Raw genomic sequence first — 22,902 nt, forward strand, 5'->3', positions numbered from 1 at the left:
TATTCTTTATCCGTACATCTGTTGAAGGACATTTAGGTTGTTTCCATGTCTTGGCTATTGTGAATAGTGCTCCTATGAACATAGGGGTGCATGTGTCTTTTTGAATTATAGTTTTGTCTGGGTATATGGCCAGTAGTGGGATTGCTGAGTCATATGGTAATTCTATTTTTAGTTTTCTGAGAAACCTCCATACTGTTTTCCACAGTGGATGTACCAGCTTACATTCTTACTAACAGTGTGGGAGGGTTCCCTTTTCTCCATACCCTCTCCAGCATTTATTTGTAGACCTTTTTTTTTTTTTTTTTGGAATATCTCTCTATTTATTTAGGTCATCTTTATCTTTTTAAAATGAGTTATCTATTTTATACATATTAGTGTATATATATCAATCCCAATCTCCCAATTCATCCTCCCCATCCCCTGCTTTCCCCCCCTTGGTGTCCATACATTTATTCTCTACATTTGGGTCTCTATTTCTGCCTTGCACACTGGTTCATCTGTACCATTTTTCTAGATTCCACATATATGCATTAATATATTTGTTTTTCTCTTTCTGACTGACTTCACTCTGTATGACAGTCTCTAGGTCCATCCACATCTCTACAAATGACCCAGTTTCATTCCTTTTTATGGCTGAGTAATATTCCATTGTATATATGTACCACATCTTCTTTATCCATTCATCTGTCGATGGGAATTTAGGTTGCTTCCATGACCTGGCTATTGTAAATAGTGCTGCAATGAACATTGGGGTGCATGTGTCTTTTTGAATTATGGTTTTCTCTGGATGTATGCCATGTAGTGGGATTGCTGGGTCATAGGGTAGTTCTGTATTATTAAGGACCCTCCATAATGTTCTCCATAGTGACTGTATCAATTTACATTCCTACCAGCAGTGCAAGAGGGTTCCTTTTCTCCACACCCTCTCCAGCATTTGTTGTTTGTAGATTTTCTGATGATGCCCATTCTAACTCTTGAAGTGATACCTCATTGCAGTATTGATTTGCATTTCTCTAATAATTAGCAATGTTGAGCATCTTTTCATGTGCCTATTGGCCATCTGTATTTCTTCTTTGGAGAAATGTCTCTTTAGGTCTTCTGTGCATTTTTTGATTGGGTTGTTTGTTTTTTTGTTGTCAAGCTGTATAAACTGTATATTTTGGAAATTAAGCCCTTGTTGGTCGCATCATTTGCAAATATTTCCTCCAATTCTGTAGGTTGTCTTTTCATTTTGTTTATGGTTTCCTTTGCTGTGCAAAAACTTGTAAGTTTGATTAGGTCCCATTTGTTTATTTTTGTTTTTATTTCTGTTTCCTTGGGAGACTGACTTAGAAAACATTGGTACGATTTATGTCAGAGAATGTTTTGCCTGTGTTCTCTTCTAGGAGTTTTATGGTGTCATGTCTTATGTTTAACTCTTTAAGCCATTTTGCCAAAGCAATCCTGAAGAAAAAGAACAAAGCAGGAGGCATAACCATCTCAGACTTCAGACAACACAGTACAACAAGGCTACAGTAATCAAAATAGCATGGTATTGTCACAAAATCAGACATATGGATCAATGGAACAGAATAGAGATCCCAGAAATAAACCCACACACCTATGGTCAATTAATTTTTGACAAAGGAGGCAAGAATATACAATGGGAAAAGTCTCTTCAGCAAGTGGTGTTGGGAAAGTTGGACAGCCGCATGTAAATCAATGAAGTTAGAACACACCCTCTCACCATACACAAAAATAAACTCAAAAAAATACTGTTATTCTTAATATAGTATCTTGAGTAAATAGGAAATGGCATTTTCTAACTTTAAATAAGTTAAAAAAAATAAGATCCAAGAATTTTTTTTATACTTCGTTTAAATTAAGTATGCCAATTATCTCTCTGTAAATAAATAATAATTACATAATAATGTTTTCTGAAAAGTGGACTTTATGTTCCTTATTTAGCAAGAAGCAGATTCATTTTTTAAAGAAACTCAATTACAAAGTCTCTTTGAGTTACAGTTAGGACATATACTAAATATGAAGGCAAAACATGTTTTCATAAATATTTACAAAAACACCTGTGTTTGGTCTTGACCCCATGTTAGCTTTGCTGCTAATATTATTGAATTCATTACAGCATTGAACATGTTTTTACAGTTCCCCAAAGTTTATTAAGAGTACTGAGAGTAATTTACTATTTGGCTTTCTTACACGGAGCTGTGAGTTGTTGATACATTTTCTAACAAATTTGACCAATGTAGATAGCTGTTTTAGATGGAAAGGTTAACAAAAATACCACCATTCTCTCCATAGTAATTGCAGTCTTTTTGGACTTAATTATGTAGTTTCTTTCTTTCTTTTTTTTTTTTTGGCCACACTGTGTGGCCTATGGGGTCTTAGTTCCCTGACCAGGGATTGAACCTGGGCCACAGCAGTGAAAGTGCCGTGTCCTAACCACTGCACCACCAGGGAATTCTGTCTTTTATTTCTTTATAAGTAGATGTGTAAGTGTCAGTTTATAGGTATTGCAATGAGCAGTGGAGGTATAATTTGTATCTTATGAGGAGTGTTTGCATGATATAACAAGGTTCTTTTGAATTTTGGTAATCAGTTGGGTTTTGCATTATTTAACTATTTCTCAAAAGGAGTATACAAATTCCAAAATGAGTCCCCTTTCAATTGGTTACAGTTTTGGGATGTGTATTTTACATTTGTAAGATATTTAAAAAGAGGCAGAAAGCACATCAGTAATACCTGGTAGAAGGTTATAATGGATTATGCCATACTATTAGGATTAACCTGCTGTCAGTCTAAGTTGTAAAGGTAGTTTTTCTGGACTGGCTAGAACTTAGTCATCTGAGGGAATTAGGGATTGGTACTGTACAGCTTTGAAAGCCACACACCAAAGATGTCCGTGACAGCCCAGAGTCACCAAGATCCTATTTGTATCATTCCAATATTGATGAGTTTAAATGTGTTTTGAGTTTTGAAAAATAGTTTTAAAATTCTGAAAGTCCTACATTTTCTAGTAAGGAACTAGTCAAAGGCAATATTTTAAAATACAGTACATATGATCAAGACATTTGTTCTTACATAAACTTGCCTAGTTATTTGTTTTACCCAAGAGAAGTATAAAAAAACCTTAATTTATGAATTTTACTTTTTATATAAGTAGTAAAACCCTGTTATCAACCCTATTTAGCATTATATGCTAAACACATTTCATATATTATTCCCATTTTACTGATGAAGAATTTGAGGCTCAAGCATTGTTAAGTATTTGCTCAAGTCACATAGCTGATAGGTAATAGAACAAGAATTTGGATTGAAGTATTTGTCACTCCAGAACCCATTTCTGACCTGTGCTGACTTCATTGCTCCTTATTAAGTAACTCATTATACTACTTTTTGATTTTATGATGGGTCAAGTTGTATTCTTACAGGTACATAAAAATGCATAGAGCAACTCTCTTAAAAACGTAGGAAAATCTATATAATTTCATGTTATGCTCATGTCCTAGTATCTATAGGGTGCTATCATTCTCCAATGTTTGATTATGTGATGCTGTATGTATAAATGTTACTATATAGGATGAAGGTTGACTCATACCCCCTTAGAGTTTTTTGGCACTCGGTTGGTTTAGCTGTTAAATAGCACTTTTGCTACAAAATTTAAAAATGAATAGCAAGAAATTTTATTTCTGATTGGCAATCTTTCTTCAGAATGTTTTCATCTTTAGTGACTTTCAGGGGAAAAAAAATCGTTTCCCTTTGTGGGTGTATATTTTGCTAGGGCTGCTGTAACAAAGTACCACAAATGGGGGTAGCTTAAGCAACAGTAACTTATTGTCTCTCAGTTCTGTAGGCTAGAAGTCCAAGATTAAGATGTTGGCAGGGTTGGTTCTTCTGAGGGCTGTGAGGGAGAGAATCTATTCCATGCCTCTTTCCATAGCTTGTGCTGGTGTGCTGGCAGTCTTTGGTGTTCTTTGACATGTAGATGCATAACCCTGACCCTTGCCTTCATCTTCATGTAGTGTCCTCCCTGTGTGTATTATTGTCTCTGTGTCCAAATTTCCTCTATTTATAAGGACATCAGTCATATTGGATCAGAACTCACCCTAATGACCTCATTTTAACTTGATTATCTGCAAAGACCCTATTCCCAAATAAGGTCACATTCATAGGTACTGAGGGTTAGGACTTCAACATCTTTTAGGGGGACACAGTGCAACTCGTAATAGTAGGCAGTTTCTTCTGAGATAATAGATTTGAAAACTCTTTTGTAGTTTGTAGGTTATATGCATAAATTTGCAGTTTATCAAATCATTGGTGTACTTACAGGCACATATATCCATAAATGAGTCACGTCTGAATATTTGTTTTAGAATAGGACTGATTTTGCACTAGCATTCTCTTTTTTTATTCACTAGTATTCTTGTAGAAAATCGTAGGAAGAACAAACGAGAACTATTCAGGAAGGATTTCAATAAATAATATGATTGTATGTCTCAATATGTGGGGCAGATAATGAGCTATTGGTAATGTATGTATAAGATCATTATAGCTGGCGACATGATGAAGTTGGGATTTAGGTAGGCATTCAGGGTAAGAGGATGTTACAGAAGTAGAAATGGCATGGGTTTAGGTTCTGATGTAGGAATGAGTATTTTATGTATAGTGAGCTGTGGTGATGAAGGGAGCCTTTGTAGCCAATTATGTTGTCAAGGAATCCTGGCTCTGGCCCTTTAGGGTTAATGCCAGTAGTAGCTTTTAAGTTTCAAGGAATTGACCTAAAATTTATTTTTAATTCTGACGTGTGGAGAATTTCAAATAGATTAGGAACAAGAAGAAAAATATAACCTGTAACCCCAATACCCAGAGCTAGTCATTATTAATATTTTGGTATCTTGATACAATTTCTATGAAATTTCTGCTATGCTGTTTCCTTGAGGTTATATCACATAAACAGTTTTATAAAATAAATTAGAGTCTGTAGTATTCTCTAAATCTATATCTCAATTCAAGATCCACTGGGTAACAAACCTAATGGTCATTGGTGAATTGGGTCACCATAGTTCCATAAACCATTAAAGTCAAGTCAGCTTTGTTTCATGATTTGGTCCCATGCCTCTAGTCTTGTCTTTCCTCCGATCTTTCACACTGTTGCCAAGATCTTTTTATTTTTATTTTTGCAGTACGTGGGCCTCTCACTGCTGTGACCTCTCCCGTTGCGGAGCACAGGTTCCGGATGTGCAGGCTCAGTGGCCATGGCTCACGGGCCCAGCCGCTCCGCGGCATGTGGGATCCTCCCGGACCAGGGCATGAACCCATGTCCCCTGCATCGGCAGGCGGACTCTCAACCACTGCGCCACCAGGGAAGCCCCCAAGATCTTTTTAATGATCATGTCATGCTCTTGGCTTACCTCCTTTGGTCAGGACAGAGATCCAGCTTTTTAGCATAATAAGGCATCTCTGTGATCTTTCTTATGCCTTTTTTCCCCCTCATCTGCTGCCTTCCCAAAAGCTTCTTGAAGTTCTCAATATATTGTGTACCCTTTTGCATACCTATAATTTTTCACCTCTTCCTTCTGCTAAGAATGCCCTTTCTCTGTCCCTCTGTTCAGCAGCTACTCATTCTTTAGTACTCATCTCACTTGACATTTCCTCTCTAAAGATTTTATTCTAAGACAGTTTTCCTCCCTTTTAGTATCTGTAGCACTTTCTATAAAACTTGTTATGAACTGATTTCAGAATATTATAATGGTTATTTTCCATGTTTATCTTTCTTACTAGACTGAGTTATTTAAGGGCAGGGATCATGTGTTATTTACACTAATATCCATGGAACTTAGTATGGTACCTAGTAGGTGTTTGAGCAAAGCATTTGTTGAATTAATAATGTTGGACTTCCCTGGTGGCGCAGTGGTTAAGGATCCGCCTGCCAATGCAGGGGACACGGGTTCGATCCCTAGTCCGGGAAGATCCCACATGCTGCAGAGCAACTAAGCCCGTGCGCCACAACTACTGAGCCTGCACTCTAGAGCCTGCAAGCCACAACTACTGAGCCTGCATGCCTAGAGCCTGTGCTCTGCAACAAGAGAAGCCACTGCAATGAGAAGCCCGTGTACCACAACTAAGAGTAGCCCCTGCTCGCCCCAACTAGAGAAAGCCTGTGTGCAGCAATGAATACACGATGCAGCCAAAAAGAAATATAAATAAATAAATAATCTTGTGTCTTTTCATCTTATACTGTCCTGCCAGGAATGGTAGCTGTAGCTAGAATAAGTGATTATTTTGGGGGTGACAGGTGAAGGAGTAAGATGACTAGTTCAATTCCACTTATCAGACATTTATTAAGTATTTAAAAATGGTAAGGTGCTCTGCTAGGCATTGTTGAAATGGGAAACCAGTATGAAGAGGAACTTCGGGAGTTTGCAGCCTAATTCCCAATTTTGATGAGTTGGTGAGGGATGATGATAAGGAATGTAATGAAGAGTTGATAAGGAGAATGATCCTTTAAAACAGAATTGTGACTGGAAACATTTGTTATAGTGCCTTAAAATGAACAAAGATTATTTGTTTACAGGTGGCAGTAGACCTGCATCGCAGGTTGTAGCAGATGTTCTCAACATTTCTCTTGAAATTTCCTTATCTCCGTTTGCAAGAGGAGCCCCAGAGCCTCATCCCTGTGGTAGCTGCCATGTTCTGGTATGATGCTGTGCTCTTCCTCTTCATCCTTCCTGTTCTAACAGAGGATCTGGGGTAGAATTTAGCTGTTTGTTATTGTAAGCAACTATGTAGAAAAGGAAGTGGAATGTTTCAATAATACTGATATTGTGATTTCTTTGAGATTGTGTACTATGCCTTGTTATTTTTATACCTGTCATAGAATCCCCAGGCATAAAAATTTAAAAAATAGTGATTGCCTTGCTCATCATAGGTACTTAGCATTGTGATTTTGTTTGAATGGTATCTAGTTGTTAGCTGCTTCTTAGTGAAGTTTTTTTCTTGTTTTTTGAGTTAAAAACATTTTTTTTTGGCCACACTACCTGGCTCGTGGGATCTTAGTTCCCTGACCAGGGATTGAACCTGCACCCCCTGCACTGGAAGCACGGAGTCTTAACCACTGGATCGCCCGGGAAGTCCTGCTTTTTAATGATTTTTAACAAATATTAATCTCTTACTCCCTTAAATAATAAAGAAGCACATAACATTAATTTTACTTATACTAAAAACTATGTCTTCAGCAATGTTTAGCTAGCTCCTCAACTCTTATGAAGGACGTTCAACTGGCAACTGATAAAATTCCATATTGGGAGTATTTATTTACAAAACCTCTGTTCTGCATTAACATGAATGAACACTGAAGCTAGTAACACAATTATTTTTTCTTTGTGAAAAGTAGAAGTATTTTTCAGAATTCTGGGAAATGTCGAAGTAATTTTGGCTGTAGTCATACTGCATTTAATGCTATTGAGAATATTGCTAACATTAACAAAAATATTCTGTAATTTCCTCAGTTATTGCTACTGGTGATGAGGGATGAAAAGTTGGCATGCATTCATGTTTTGAGCATTTTCATTATACACGTTGGATTTTACATGTCAGAAGCAATTTTTGTTTTAGTTAAGACAGCTGAGAACATTTTTACTAGGGATAGAGGTCAGGCTGTGATTATTTGTATTTTTAGGTCAGTGATATATAGAATACAATTAATATGTCAGAGTAAATACATGTACAATTTTTGTATGTAAGTATTATGCAGTATTTATATATTTTTGTGACTTTATTTTTAGTTCATCAGGACACAGTGGTTGGGACCAAGGCATAGGTTTCATTGCTATATTGACAATTTTATTTTGTTATTTTCTGTGACCACTGGTGACACTTATCTTTCAGGTATAAGCTGTTATTCACCAGGGAGCTTTGGCAAGAGAATGGCTGTATCAGGAAGTCCATCTCCACCGTGGAAAAACAACTTGAAACTCGTCTTTATTGACGGTGAGTCAGTGTCATCTTCATACAGGAAAGATCATGCTAGTATTATTTCATGTTTTCAGTGTTATCAAATAACAGTTTGGTTTAAACCTTGTTTTGTGAGACATCATTAGGGTGTTGAACCATAATGCTTCATTACTTATGTCTAAAGGATTGCATAAAAGTCAGCCTAATAGTAGAAAAGAATGGAAGTAATAATTTGATGTTTATGAATATACCTAAAAGTAGTTGGTTTAGTTTCTCTCTCACCCCTATTCTTATTTCTATATAACACATGCTAGTTAACTTACAATTCATGACTTTTATTTGAATAAATATTGGCTAGAACAGAATCACATGTATTACATGCTTATTTTAAAGTATATTACTGATTTCAGGAAATTTCAGAATAACTGCAGTGTAATTGTATAGATTCTCTTCCATTTTCAAATACATAGATTATTTGGTCTTTCAACTGGTAGCCATTGTTAATGCTAGCCGCAGGTTTGCTATCCCAGAGATACAGTGGATGGCTACGTATATACGTTTAATATTATCACAAGAGTTAGTGTATCTACGTAGCAATCTTTAGTTCAGGTTAATATCATTTAATGTATATTTAATAATCATAACTTCATTTTACTATACTAATTATATTTGTGACTTGACCCAACCTTACGTAACCATGAGTATGTGTATATATGTATATATGCATACATACATATGTATGTATGTATATATGTATGTATAAGTAACTTGATACAGTTACCGATGTTGCTTTGGCCCTCTTTATTCTAGTTGTTTTCACTTGAATCATCTTCATTGTCAGGTCGTCAAAGTAAATTTTCTTTTACGGTCTTGCTTTACTAGTATTCTACCTTATTTATAGTTTTATTGTTATTATATTTTTATTTTTTTTAATTTTTTTTTTCTTACAGAGTATAAACAAATCCCAAGGTCAGAGACTGGTAGGACTGATGCTCACTGAAGTCAAAGAAACGCCTCACTCTAGGGAGAGGATCCTTATACGACAGGTACATGTTGTTACATGATTATAACCAGCCTTACCATCTGTACTAAATCTTTTTGTAAGAGGTGATGAAATAAAAAAAGGAATGACATGGCACTGTATTTGGAGAAAAGGTTTGATTGTACCATTTTCCTTTTCCTTAAAAAGGCTTGCAGTATTCCTATAGTAAGATTGGACTCTTCTTCCCATGCTCTGTAAGTAATTAAGTGTAATGATGCATTTTTCAAAATCTCTTTCCTTGAAAACATTATTTTTAGATGATTTGTCTCATATTAATACTGTTTTCACATTAAGCCTACATCAAACATTTGCAGTTGGACTAGACTTTGGAAATTTCTTTGATGCTAGTCAGACAAAATTATTTAGTGTATAAACATGAGTTTATCATAACTAGAATAATTTCTATTGTATCTATAATAATAAGATACTATTTATTGAATAATTACTATTTGCTCAGCCCTGTGCTGAGGGCTTTCTGTGCTTCATTGTATCTCCGCAACAGTGTTGTGGGGCAGGAATAATTACCCCAGGTTTGCAGATAAGGAAACTAAGACTTAGAGAGTTTCATAATTTGTATAAGGTCAGTGGCTGACCCAGGATTCCAACCCTGGACTCTGTGACCTCAGAGCTTCTGCTCAAAGCTCCTGTTTATAAACGCTGCATTAAGCTGCATGAAGCTTTTATGTATGCAGTTCAAGACTAGGCTACTTTATTTTTGAAGCATAGTCTGGCTAGTTCACAGTGATTTTATACTACTGATTGAGGTACGCCAAAATGTGTGTGTGGAAAACATTTGCTTTTGTGACTTTACATGGACATAACTTTTGACAGTCAGTATATTATCCATGCTTAATATTGTGTGTGTAGGCATGTGCATATATCACATATATGAATTCTTTAAGTAGAATCTTGATGATGCCTCCTTGTTAAGCTTGGTGTATCTTTAATGTCTGCCCCACTCTTCAGGTAGTAGAATTGCTGTTCGGTTCACAAGTTTGCTAGAGGCTGAGACCCTTGTTTTGGGAGGTTATTTACATATGAATATAAGACAGGTAGGCTAAAATGGTGATATTAATTCTCTATCAGATACACAATGAAATGTGAAATGTTAGTTTGACCATTGTTGAAGAAAGCCAAATGCATAAATTGTTTAGACATTATGGAAACCTATGGTCCTGTGATTTTTATGCTTAAAATTCTTCAAAGGTTTCTGTTGTTTATAAGATATATATTGTGTTAATGTACATATAGGACTTTTGTTATTGGGCCATTGCATACTGTTTCAGGCTTACCTCTGGCAGCCTTCTCCCTTACTACCCAACATCATATATATTCCTTACATGTCGACTTCAGTTAAACTGAATAGCTTGTAGTAACCCTACTGTAATTAGCTATTTGGCACTTCTTTATTAATATTCTTCTTCTTATCATTATGATCTTTCCTCCTTGCTCCCTGGTGAGTACAAACTTTTTTTTCTTTTTTTTTAACATCTTTATTGGGGTATAATTGCTTTACAATGGTGTGTTAGTTTCTGCTTTATAACAAAGTGAATCAGCTATACATATACATATATCCCCATATCTCCTTCCTCTTGTGTCTCCCTCCCACCCTCCCTATCCCACCCCTCTAGGTGGACACAAAGCACCGAGCTGATCTCCCTGTGCTATGCGGCTGCTTCCCACTAGCTATCTATTTCACGTTTGGTAGTGTATATATGTCCATGCCTCTCTCTCGCTTTGTCACAGCTCACCCTTCCCCCTCCCCGAGTACGAACTTTTCATTCAAGATTCAGCTTTGGTACTTCCCTGAAGCCTTTCGTGACTACTGACCTCTGTCATTGTACCTTACATTCTTTGAGCCTTTCCAGTACATAGATCTATTCTAGAACCTATATTTTATTGTACTTATTTACCTATATGAGTCTTTCTAACTAGACTATAGATTTCTTAAGGGCAAGTAAAAAGGCTGTCTGATTCAATTTTCTCATTCCCAGTTTTTATCACAATATCTGACACATAATAGATGCTTAATAAGCATTTGTTGAATGAATGGTTAATCTCTGTCGGAAAGAAAAGATGATCCTCACAGTTAGTGTGATAATGGTGATAAAGTGAATTCCAAGGTGGAGTGCTGCTACACTTTTCACACATGCAGTGTGGAAAACAGTATCTTTCCTGAAGTCTCACCAGAATCGTACTTGCTTCTTGGAATCAATATAGTATATGTCTGGAATTTGTTATCTTGAACACCATTTATTATTGGAAATTAACCCACAAAATTTAGATAGTTGAATTTTTCATAAATATTAGATTTCAGTAATGAGTAGGATAGGTCTTGCCTTAAGGACTTATTACTTTCCTTAGGGAAGGCCACATGTAGGCTGGTGTTATAATCAGTCTAAAGTTGTATAAAGACTATTTTGCTTGAAAATTATGAAAAGTAAGTCAAAGAATGAGCCTATTTTTGATCACATTTAAAGTTCTGTTTGCTTAAAATTGTGTAATTCTTATGTCATGCCATCCTGCTAAAATGCTAATAATGGCCAGTATTATCAGAGTGACAAATTCTTACATAGTTTAGTAGTTTTACATTTTGAAAAACACTAACTTATCATATTACCCCTTTAGTAATATGCCAAGTTTTAAGTTGGTTTATATTTTTTATATTTAATAAGATTATACTAATAACTGTAGTACACAGTATATATCTATTATATAATTCAATGCTTATATATTATAATAACTTAATATTATGTATAATGAGAAATATATATATTATTTAATAACATATATTAGAGGTCAAATGTTCTTTGGCCATCAGCTTATGTTATAGTTTTTTTTTTTTTTTTTTTTTTTTTTTTTTTTTTTTTTTTTTTTTTTTTTTGTACACGGGCCTCTCACTGTTGTGGCCTCTCCCATTGCGGAGCACAGGCTCCGGACGCGCAGGCTCAGCAGCCATGGCTCACGGGCCCAGCCGCTCTGCGGCATGTGGGATCTTCCCAGACCGGGGCACGAACCCCCGTCCCCTGCATCGGCAGGCGGACTCTCAACCACTGCGCCACCAGGGAAGCCCCCTATGTTATAGTTTTAACTGAGGAAATAGTATACAATGAAGATATTAATAGGAAGTTTAATGCTTCTGATAGTAACAAAATTCTGTTAAATGATTTTACTTGTTTTAGACTATATAGAAACAACTTAAGAAAATACACTGAATCAGAATAAGCTATCCTGAAATAGCATATTCACTAAATAATTTAAATAAAATAAGGCGAGTGTTGAGGGGGTTGGAAGGAATGAAGTTTTCTTTGCTAAAGCTATAAACACTAAGACTTTTAATTTCGTAGGAAGACATTAAATACTCTGGTCATCAACTTGTGTATCCTTTAGCCTATTTAATAGTTAAAAACTTCTAAGTAAATATGTGTGATTTAATTTGTGCTGCTGAGAAACTGATCAAAAGTGGCAATAAAAGTCACATAATGAAATAAGAATACTAAAAAAAATCCAGGGATTTTACTGTGGCTCATTATTCATTCCATTTCTGGCAGCTTTCATGATTACAAATCACTTGATTGACTAACTAGACATTCTCAAAGTGAATTATGAATCAGGTTCATTTTTCCTGGTTGATAGTTGGCACATGCTGTAACTCATACTTTGTGATATATCAAATTCTTGTAACAGAAATAAGAGATATAATCAACTCTTTATTTCAGGAAAACTAAATTGCCTTTTCAAAAAATGAAATGTTGCTAACATTTTAACAACACAATGTGATTCCCGCTTTAGTTTTCCAGGGTGGAAATCACAGTGGTGACGTTATTTTTCAGTTAAAAAAAATCTTTAGAATGATTTTCCATCAGGCATAAAACTCCTATTGATATCAGTCCTATAGGCTGCTTGGGCAGTTGCTTGAGCCTAGGTTGCAAAAACAGTTACATTTCTTTCTTACTATTTGAAAAATGCATGTTGGAGGAATGGTACATTTTTAACATTTTCCTTTGTAGGAAATGCATTTTCCCCTAAATACCTAATTCATAATGAAGCCATGATGTTGCAAACTTTAAAACGTGAAACATTTTAATGCTTATTAATAGAGAGGGTCTCTTTTTGAGTAGAGAAAAGGATCCATAGTGACCTGAATCTTTCCATTCGTAAAACCAAATCAAGGGGGTCAATTCTGCTTTCAAATGAATTTTGTTCTCTTTTGACTTATTAAGAGTTCTTCATGCATAACTACACTGGCAATTGAATGGCAGAAAATTCCTGTAGTATAACTGCATTTTCCTTGATCCCATCCACCCAAGCAATTGAAAATAAATGGGTGCTCCATAATGTGATATATTCAAAATTTGAGAATTTTGCACAAAATTCAGTCATTGCTGTAGTAAAACTGAGGTCCCTTCATTGAAAATTCTGAGGCTTGAGAATGTAGAGCCCAATTGTTTAACAGTATTATTATGAGATACTCTTACTAATAAAAATATTGTGTATGATAAAGTAATACTGTGTTACTTATAAAAGCAAAATCATCAAAGTTAATGGAAACTTTGCATGTATAATGACCATAGAATTGTACTGCCATAATTTCCCTCTATGTAAAAGCACAGTAATTAATATCTCAGAGTTCCAATGCCTTTTAACTTGCTTTCTTTTATGAATAAGATTTATTTATATTGGAACCAAAAATTGTTTTATTGCTGTTTCATTGTCCTTAAAAATGTTTTATAAAACTTATTTTCTGAATAAAATTCTTCTACTATATTATTTTATCTGAAAAGGTGGAATAGTAACTTATAATTACACATCATTCTATAAACACAGCTATAAGCTTTTAATTTTAATGTTGTGTTATCTCTAGAATTGTCTAAAGTTCTTGAATTTATGCTTTAGTCACCTTGAAATTTCATTTTTATCCCCTAACACCATTAATTATGTGCCTAGTAGTTAAAATTGCTATTAAAAATCTTTTATGGGATTAAAATTTTATTCCTGATTAGGCAATGAATTATATATTTAATCAGTTGTTATATTCATTTAAAAATTATGACCAAAAGATTAATTCTCCAAAGATGTTTTTAACAATATAAACCATTCTAGTAGAATTGGAATTAAGGAATTAGAATTGGAGAGACAAAGGATCAATTTACTAATTATAGAAAAAAAAACCATAAAGTCTTTTATGCCTTTGGTAGATTTTGTGAAATGACCATAAACTAAAGTGGGGCCATAAAATACTGTCAATTTTCCAGCCTGGCTCAGTGCTTTTTACCTCTGTGACATAGCTGTACATTTGGAATCTAGAAACATTTATTATACTTCTTTTTTTTTTTTTTTTTTTTATTTTATTTTTGGCTGCAATGGGTCTTCGTTGCTGCACGCAGGCTTTCTCCAGTCGCGGCGAGCTGGGGCTACTCTTCATTGCGGTGCGCGGGCCCCTCGTTGCGGTGGCCTCTCTTGCTGCAAAGCACAGGCTTCAGTAGTTGCAGCACACGGGCTCAGTAGTTGTGGCTCGCGGGCTCCAGAGCACAGGCTCAGCAGCTGTGGCACACAGGCCCAGCTGCTCTGCAGCATGCGGGATCCTCCCGGACCAGGGCTCGAACCCGTGTCCCCCGCATCGGCAGGCGGACCCCCAACCACTGAGCCACCAGGGAAGTCCCTATTATACTTCTTTAGTTATATTGAGGTAAGCAATATATAGTAAAATGGGTTTTTGTTGCTGTGACCTGGCCATAAGACTTGGGAATAGAAGAAGACTGGGATGGAAAGGAGGAGACAAAAATATTTTTTTAAGCCACAGAAATGGACTGAATTATTTTGATCATTTGTTTATGTTGACTTAATAAAAGAGATTTCTAGATTGTCTCCATTTTGTGATGTACAACCTGATTGCTTCCATTAATTGATTGCCTTGAACAATTTAGCATTAGTATAGTCATTGTGAGAGGGGATGGAAGTATCTGGAGATTATGGGAAAACTGAAGTAAAATATTCAAGAATAAATGTCTGGTATTTGCATTTCTAGGTAAATGTTTAAAGGGTTCAGCATGTCCAATATAAATAAAATCTGCCAAAGGCTTCTGTTCCAGAGTTTACACTTTAACCTTTGACATTTACTCTCCCTCCCTTTTCTCACTAAATGTACAAGAAAATAAAATTTGCATTTTTGTAACATGGTCCAAGCATCTCATATTACATAAATATATATTGCATTTCTCAATGTCAACATTACATTGGTGTCCCTCTTCTAGTTTTGTACAATGAAAGTGGCAGTTTCTATCCTAGTAATATAAAGTGAATTTTTAAGTAGCATCCGATATATTAAAATTTATGGCCCTTTTGAGTATTTTTGGTTAAATCCTTCCTTGGCATAGATTTGATAAGATCTTTATTTCTCTTGTTTAGGTATATGCTAAAGGGTGGAACTACAGATGAATAGGTGTGGAGTACACAATTATGATATATTACTTTTTATTACATGAACACTAATATGGTATAAGTGCATGCTGTATGATTTTAGGCCTGTGTGCTATTGATGTTATGGATAATCTCTAAAAGAATTCTTTAAGAACCTCCTTTTGGACTTCCCTGATTAAGACTTTGCCTTCCAATGCAGGGAGTGCGGGTTTAATCCCTGGCTGGGGAGCTAAGATCCCGTATGCCTTGCGGCCAAAAAACCAAAACTTAAAAAACAGAAGCAATATTGTAACAAATTCAATAAAGAATGATACATGGTTAAAAAATGATATATGGTTTTGATCCTGAGAAGTCTGTTATTATGCAAAAAAATTCAAAGGACTTGAATTTTGAAGGTGATAGATGCTGGTTGGAATCAGTAATTTAGGATTGATATCAAAGAAGAACAGAAAAAAGGCATTTTGTTTTAGTTAAAACTAAAGGTTGAAAGCAACATATAATATTATTTTTGGTGTATTCTACTTTTGATGTCAACTTTGTACTTTAAAGCAGCGGTCCCCAACCTTTTTTGGCACCAGGGACCGGTTTTGTGGAGGACAATTTTTCCATGGACCCGGGGGTGGGGGGAGGGGATGGTTCGGGCGGTAATACGAGCGATGGGAGCCTCAGAGGAAGCTTTGCTCGCTCACTGGCTGGTCACCTCCTGCTGTGTGACCCGGTTCCTAACAGGCCGCAGACTGGTAGCGCTCCGTGGCCTGGAGGTTGGGGACCTCTGCTTTAACGCCTCAAAACAAATCGTTCACTTCAGTTGGTGTATTAGTTCGGATTCTCCAGAGAAACAGAACCAATAAGATATATATAACGTATACATATACACACATGCATTTACGATTTATTTTAAGAGAGTGGCTCGCGTGATTGTGGGGACTTGGCGCGTCTAAATCTGGTAGGGCAGGCTGGCGGGCTGTAAACTTAGGCAGAAGATAACGCTGCAGTCTGGAGGCAGAATTTCTTGTCTGGGACTTTGCTCTTAAGGCCTTCAGCTCATGGGATGAGGCCCACCCAAGTTATTGAGGGTAATTCTGTTACCTAAAGTCAGCTGACTGTAGATGGTAACTGTATCTACAGATAACGCCTAACACAGTAACGCTAACAAGTGTTTGATTAAATAACTGGGAAGGATAGCATAGCCAAGTTGACACATAAAATTAACCATTAGAATTGGTCATTAAAAAATTGTTTATGTTACAAGTCACAGAAATGCCTAGGGTCAAACTATCACCACAGAACATGTTAGGCAACTTTCTTGAAATGAAAACTTATCAGTTCCAGAGATAATAGCTGATATCCATTTGTTCATTAACAAATATTAATTGACTGTTCTGTATGTGCCTACACTGGAAGAGAATGGCATGCAAGACCGTGAATGGACTCTACTTTCACGTAGTTTACTGATTAATGTTGATGCTTAGGAAAAAGGCAAAAAGTGGTTGTTAACACAAAAACGAATCCACTTGACGGAAGCCCAGTTTTCCTCTGACTTGCCTTATGTAAATTTACATACACAAACCTTATGATATCTCAGTGTGTAATATAGTCACCTTTCCCTTAGATTATTTGTATTACTTCCATATTGTTCTTTAGAGATTTCTAAGAACAGTTTTGGAAATTTTTCATATTTTAGTTCATTGGTACTGTGGAACTGACTGTTTTTAAAGCACCATGCCCTTTAATCTGTAAGTAGAAACTCCTCTCTGTATCAATTTGCCCTTATATTTATTTATTATGTGCTGTAAAAATCATAATAAAAACTCTTTTAAAACTGAGAACTGTTACATGCTAGATACTTTATAAAATGTCTCTCTAATTCCTTCATTCGTAGCTCCGTTTTAGAGATGAGGAAATCGATGTTCAGAGAGGTTAAATAACTTGCCCATGGTTATACAACCTGTAGGTGATGGAACATGACTGAAACGCAATTCTGTCTGGATCTGAAGCCCATGTTTTTTTCCCTATCCTACCCAACTTGTCTTTGTATGAAACTTCTTAGGTTGGCTACTGGATCTCTTGGAACAGCCTATATAATTATATATTTCTCAGACTATAAGGATCCCTGTTAGTTTTCATTATAATTTAGGTCTAAATAAAAGTTTCTGTCTTCTACTGAATATACAACTTTTGGCAAATGACTAAAATGTGCTATTTCCCTTTTTGCCTTGGCTGCCTATAAGCTCAAGTTTAATATTTTTTTAATAAATTTATTTATTCATTTATTTAGTTTTGGCTGTGTTGGGTCTTTGTTGCTGCACACGGGCTTTCTCTAGTTGTGGTGAGCGGGGGCTACTCTTAGTTGCAGTGCAAGGGCTTCTCGTTGCGGTAGCTTCTCTTGTTGCAGAGCATGGGCTCTAGGCATGTGGACTTCAGTAGCTGTAGCATGCAAGCTCAGTAGTTATAGCTCACGGGCTCTAGAGCGCAGGCTCAGTAGTTGTGACACACGGGCTTAGTTGCTCTGTGGCATGTGGGATCTTCCCGGACCAGGGCTCAAACCCGTGTCCCCTGCGTTGGCAGGTGGATTCTTAACCACTGCACCACCAGGGAAGTCCCAATTTTAATATTAATACTACTCGCTTTTAGTAATTTCCTCATCTGTGGTTCCTTGTGTAACCATGTTCTACATTTGTTCATTTAATTACTGAGCTCTCCTTTATCTTTAGTTTTAAATTAACCTGTTGTATACAATGTTTTAAATTATAAATGAACACAGTCTTTTAAAGAAGGGAGGTATGGATTATAGATAGAGGAAAATGAATACAGAACATTTATTTATTATTTTGTAATCTGATTGCTTTGTTTTTTTCACTGATGTGTCCATGTACTTAAAACAATATATAACACATAGTAGATTGAATTCATATAACCTTCTCTCAGACATCTAGTTGATTCTAAGCAGAGTTTAAATTTGGTTACATTTAATGCATTTACTGATGTGGTAGACTTTGCTGTTCTATTTTTCACTTTCCGTGGCTTTTCTGTTTTTCTCTCCCTTTTTACTTTCTTTTGGATTGATGTGATGATTAATTTTATGTGTCAACTTGACTAGGCCACAGGGTGCCCAGATAGTTCATCAAACATTGTGGTGTGTCCATGAGAGTATTTCTGCATGAGATTAACATTTGAATTGGTAGATTGAGTAAAGCAGATTGCCCTTCCCAATATGGGTGAGCCTCATCCAATCTCTTGAAGATATGAATAGAACAAAAAGATGAGTAAGAAGGAATTCTTTTTGCCTCATTGCCTTTGAGCTGGGACATCAGTTTTTTTTTTCCCCACCGTCAGACTCAACCTGAAACATCTTCCTGGGCCCCAAGCCTACTGGCTTTCAGACTAGGACCATACTATTGGCTCTCCTGGTTCTTAGGCCTTTGGACTTGGACTGGGACTATACCATCAGCTCTCCTGAGTCTGCTGATTGCTGACTGCAGATCTTGGGGATTGTTAGCCTCCAAAATTGCATTGGCCAATTTCTCATAATAAATATTTCTCTCTCTCTCTAGATACACACACACACACACACACACACACACACACACACACACACCCACCCCCCACACACACCCTATTGGTTTTTGGTTCTGTAATGTTGACTAATACAATTGATAATTGTTTTATTTTCTCTCTAATAATATAGAAGTTATACATTCTGTTCCTATTCATTTATTGGTTACTCTAGAAATTAGAATAAACATAATTATCAAAGTCTCAAGTCAATCATTACCTTTAACTTCCTTCTGGATAATATAAAGACTTTAGAATACTTTAACCCCAGTTCCCCTCTCCTGAACATTGTTGTGTTATGTTTATCTTTAACCCCACGAGACTTTATTACTATGAATTTTTATACTTGATGTTTATGTATATATACTCATGTATTTGTCACTTTATTTGCTCTTGGTTCTTTCTTGCATGTTAGGTCTTTTATCTGGGAGCTCATTGCTGCTACCTGTAGTTTATCTTTAGCATTTCTTCTAGAGAGTATCTGCTGATGACACACTGCATTTTCATTGTTCTGAAGAAGCCTCTATTTTGTGTTCATTCTTTAAACATATTTCTCTGGGTATAAAATTCAGGGATGGCAATTTTGTTTGTCCTTGTGTTTAAGATCTCATTCCATTGTTTTCTAGTTTTCACTGTTGTTTTTGTGATGCCAGTTACCAGTCTGACTTTCATGTATGTATATATTTATGTATATTCATATATGTGTGTGTACATATAGCTTTGGGGTATGTCATATAATTTTGCATATTCATTTAATTCACCCATTTCAAGTATATATTCAATGATTTTTTTAGTAAATTTAGTAAGTTGTGCAGCCATCACCATTGATCAGTTTGGGGGCATTCCTGTCACCCAAATAAGATTACTTATGTTCATTAACTGTTAATCTCCATCCCCTCTCCTTCTTTTTGAATTGAAGTATAGTTGCTTTACACTGTTGTGTTAGTTTCAGGTGTACAGCAAAGTGATTCAGTTGTATATGTATATATATATTCTTTTTCAGATTCTTTTCTATTGTAGGTTATTACAAGATATTGGACATATTTCCCTGTGCTATGTAGTAGGTCCTTGTTGTTTATTTTATATATAGTAGTGTGTATCTGTTAATCCCAAACTCCTAATTTATCTCCCCCACTTTTCCCCTTTGGTAACTTCTATCCCTTCTCCTTTACTCCAGACCATACTAATCAATTTTTTTTCTCTGTAGATTTTCCTTTCTTGGAAATTTCATATAAATTAAACCATATATTGTGTGGTCTTTTGTGCTAGTATTCTTTGAGTTAGAATAACATATATAGTTTTTCACACTGAAAGTGTTTGATGTCTAACCTCTTTGGTGTACTCAGTAAGCATCTACTATCTTCAATCATTTATGAAAATTATGGAGGCTTCTGAAATACTAAGATATACATAAGCATGAGAATACTACTAAATATGATAATTTCATTAGGATGCTTTATTGTGTCTCACTTGTGTAATGTTACTGTTTAATATTAACATTTTAATTTTTTTATTTTCTATTTTTATTTTTTAAATTTTAATTTAATATTCGAGTATAGTTGATTAACAGTGTTGTGTTAGTTTCAGGTGTACAGCAAAGTAATTCACTTATACATATACATGTATGTATTCTTTTTTCAAATTCTTTTCCCATTTAGCTTATTACAGAATACTGAGCAGAGTTCCTTATGCTATACAGTAGGTCACTGTTGGTTATGTATTTTAAATATAGCAGTGTGTACGTGTCAATCCCAAACTCCCAATCTATCCCTCCCCCCAACCCTTCCTCCCTAGAATAATATTTTTGAGCTTCATATATGTCAGAGCATGTGTTAGTAATTTGTTCTTTTTATTGATGAGTAGTATTCCACTGTATGCATATACTACATCATGTCTGTCCATTCATCAGTTGATGGATATTTAGGTTTATATGATTTTCAACTATGAATATGAGTAATGCTGCTAAGAGAATCCATGTGTAAGTCTTTGTGTAAATATATGTTTTAATTGCTCTTGGGTAGATACCTAAAAGTAAAATTGTTCAGTCATTTGGAACATTTATTTTTAACTTTTTACGAGACTTCTAAACTGTCCAAAGTGGTTGCATCATTTTATGGTCCCACCAGCAAAGTATGAGGACCCTTCTTTCTCCACATCCTTGCCAACATTTGCTATTATCTGTTTTTTTAAAAAAAATTATTATAGCCGTTCTAGTGGGTATGAAATTGCTTCTTATTGTGGTTTTAATTTGCATTTTACTAAACTAATGACACTGAATACCTTTTTGTGTGCTTATTAGCCACTCATATATCTTCTTTGGTGAAATGCTTTGTGAAAAATTTTACCCAATTTGTGATTGTGTTGTTTGTCTTCTTGTATACAAAGAGTTCTTTGAATATTTTGTACACAAATCCTTTATAAGAAAATATTTCCCAAATATTTTCCCCCAGTCTGTTGCTTGTCTTTTAATTTCCATAATAATATCTTTTGAAGTATAAAAGATTTGAATTTTGATGAGGTCTAATTTATCAGATTTTAAAAAATGAACCATGTTTTTGGTGTCATATCTAAGAAAGTTTTGCCTAACCTAAGGTCTTGAAGATAATCACCTATGTTTTCTTTTGAAAGTTTAATTTGACTCTAACATTTAAATGTGTGATCTGTTTTGTGTTATTTTTTATGTATAGTGTGAAATAAAGGTATAACTTTATCTTTTGGCATATGGATATCCAGTTTTCCTAGTACCATTAATTAAAAAGGCTATCTTTTCCCTCAGTGAATTTCCTTTGCAACTTTGCTGAAAATTAGTTTCTTTTCTAGTGATCTACATGTCTGTCCTTGTGCCAGTACTACATTGTGTTGATAACTACTGAAGTAGCTTTATATTAAGTTTTGAAATTGGGAAGTATATGTTACCCAGCTTTGTTTGTCTTTTTCAAAATTGTTTTGGCATTCTATATAAATTCTCTATAAATTTTGCAATTCTATATGATTTGCAATTCTAAATACATTTTAGGATCATGTTGCCAATATCTGCCAAAAGGCTGCTGAAATTCTGGTAGCGATTGATGTATGAATCAATCTGGGGAAAATTGGCATCTTAACAGTTTTGAACTTTCCACTCCACAAACGTGGTATCTTGACCTTCTTTTGAAGGTAGTCTTTCTCTGTCCCTCCCTCTGCTGCACCTGATTGCTTTTAAGATCTTTCTCTTTCCTTTTGGTTTTAAATGGTTTCATGATGATGTGTTTAAGTGTGGATTTCCTTTCATTTATACTGCTTGGGAAATTTGGCTTTTTGTATATGTGAATTGGTGTCTTTCATTAGTTCTGGAAAATTTTGTTGATCTATTCAAATATCTTTTTTTATTGAATCTAAAGTACCATCAATTTTAAGATGTACCATTCAGGTACCACTAAAAGAGAAAAAAATTACTACTAATGCCTTAATAATAGTATTATTTAATGAATGAATTGGTCATATTGACCCTGGTTGCTTAGAAATTTATCATTTTCTCAAAGGATTTGGCAAACATCTCCACAGTTGCGTTGCTTGATGTCTTTTACATGTATCTCTGTAAGAAAGCATATCACAATTTCATATACTTGTATCTTTCTTTCTTAGGTTCTGTAAGTAATTAGTTGTTGCTTTGCAAGGTGTCCAAATCAATTCAGACTGCTATAACAAAATACCATAAACTGGGTGGCTTAAACAACAAACATTTATCTTCCACAATTCTGAAGGTTGGGAAGTCCAAGATCAAGGTGCTGGCATATTCTGTGTCTGGTGAGGACCCTCTTCCTGGTTTGTAGATGGCCGCCTTCTTGCTGTATTTTTACATGGTGGGGAAGAGAGATCATCTCTCTCATGTTTCTTCTTATAAGGGCACTAATTCCATTCATGAAAGTTCCACCCTCAAGACCTAATTACCTCCC

General features: G+C 35.3%; 1 long non-coding RNA gene and 1 other non-coding gene across 3 annotated transcripts in view; one reads left to right on the plus strand and one right to left on the minus strand.

The window, feature by feature from the left end:
• LOC116751491 overlaps window positions 1–22,902 on the plus strand; it is a 156,772-nt gene that overhangs the window by 20,804 nt on the left and 113,066 nt on the right. The window contains exons 3-6 of one of the 2 annotated variants that reach the window (XR_004349274.1): window positions 6,572–6,693; window positions 7,885–7,986; window positions 8,901–8,996; window positions 9,140–9,186. This is a non-coding gene — a long non-coding RNA (uncharacterized LOC116751491). The remainder of the gene's footprint in view (window positions 1–6,571; window positions 6,694–7,884; window positions 7,987–8,900; window positions 8,997–9,139; window positions 9,187–22,902) is intronic. The other variant, XR_004349273.1, reaches the window with a different exon arrangement.
• TRNAE-UUC lies at window positions 2,386–2,457 on the minus strand. The gene has a single exon. It is a non-coding gene; the product is annotated as a tRNA-Glu (tRNA).

Source organism: Phocoena sinus, chromosome 3 (genome assembly GCF_008692025.1).
Source record: "Phocoena sinus isolate mPhoSin1 chromosome 3, mPhoSin1.pri, whole genome shotgun sequence".
In the NCBI taxonomy this organism is placed as follows: domain Eukaryota; kingdom Metazoa; phylum Chordata; class Mammalia; order Artiodactyla; family Phocoenidae; genus Phocoena; species Phocoena sinus.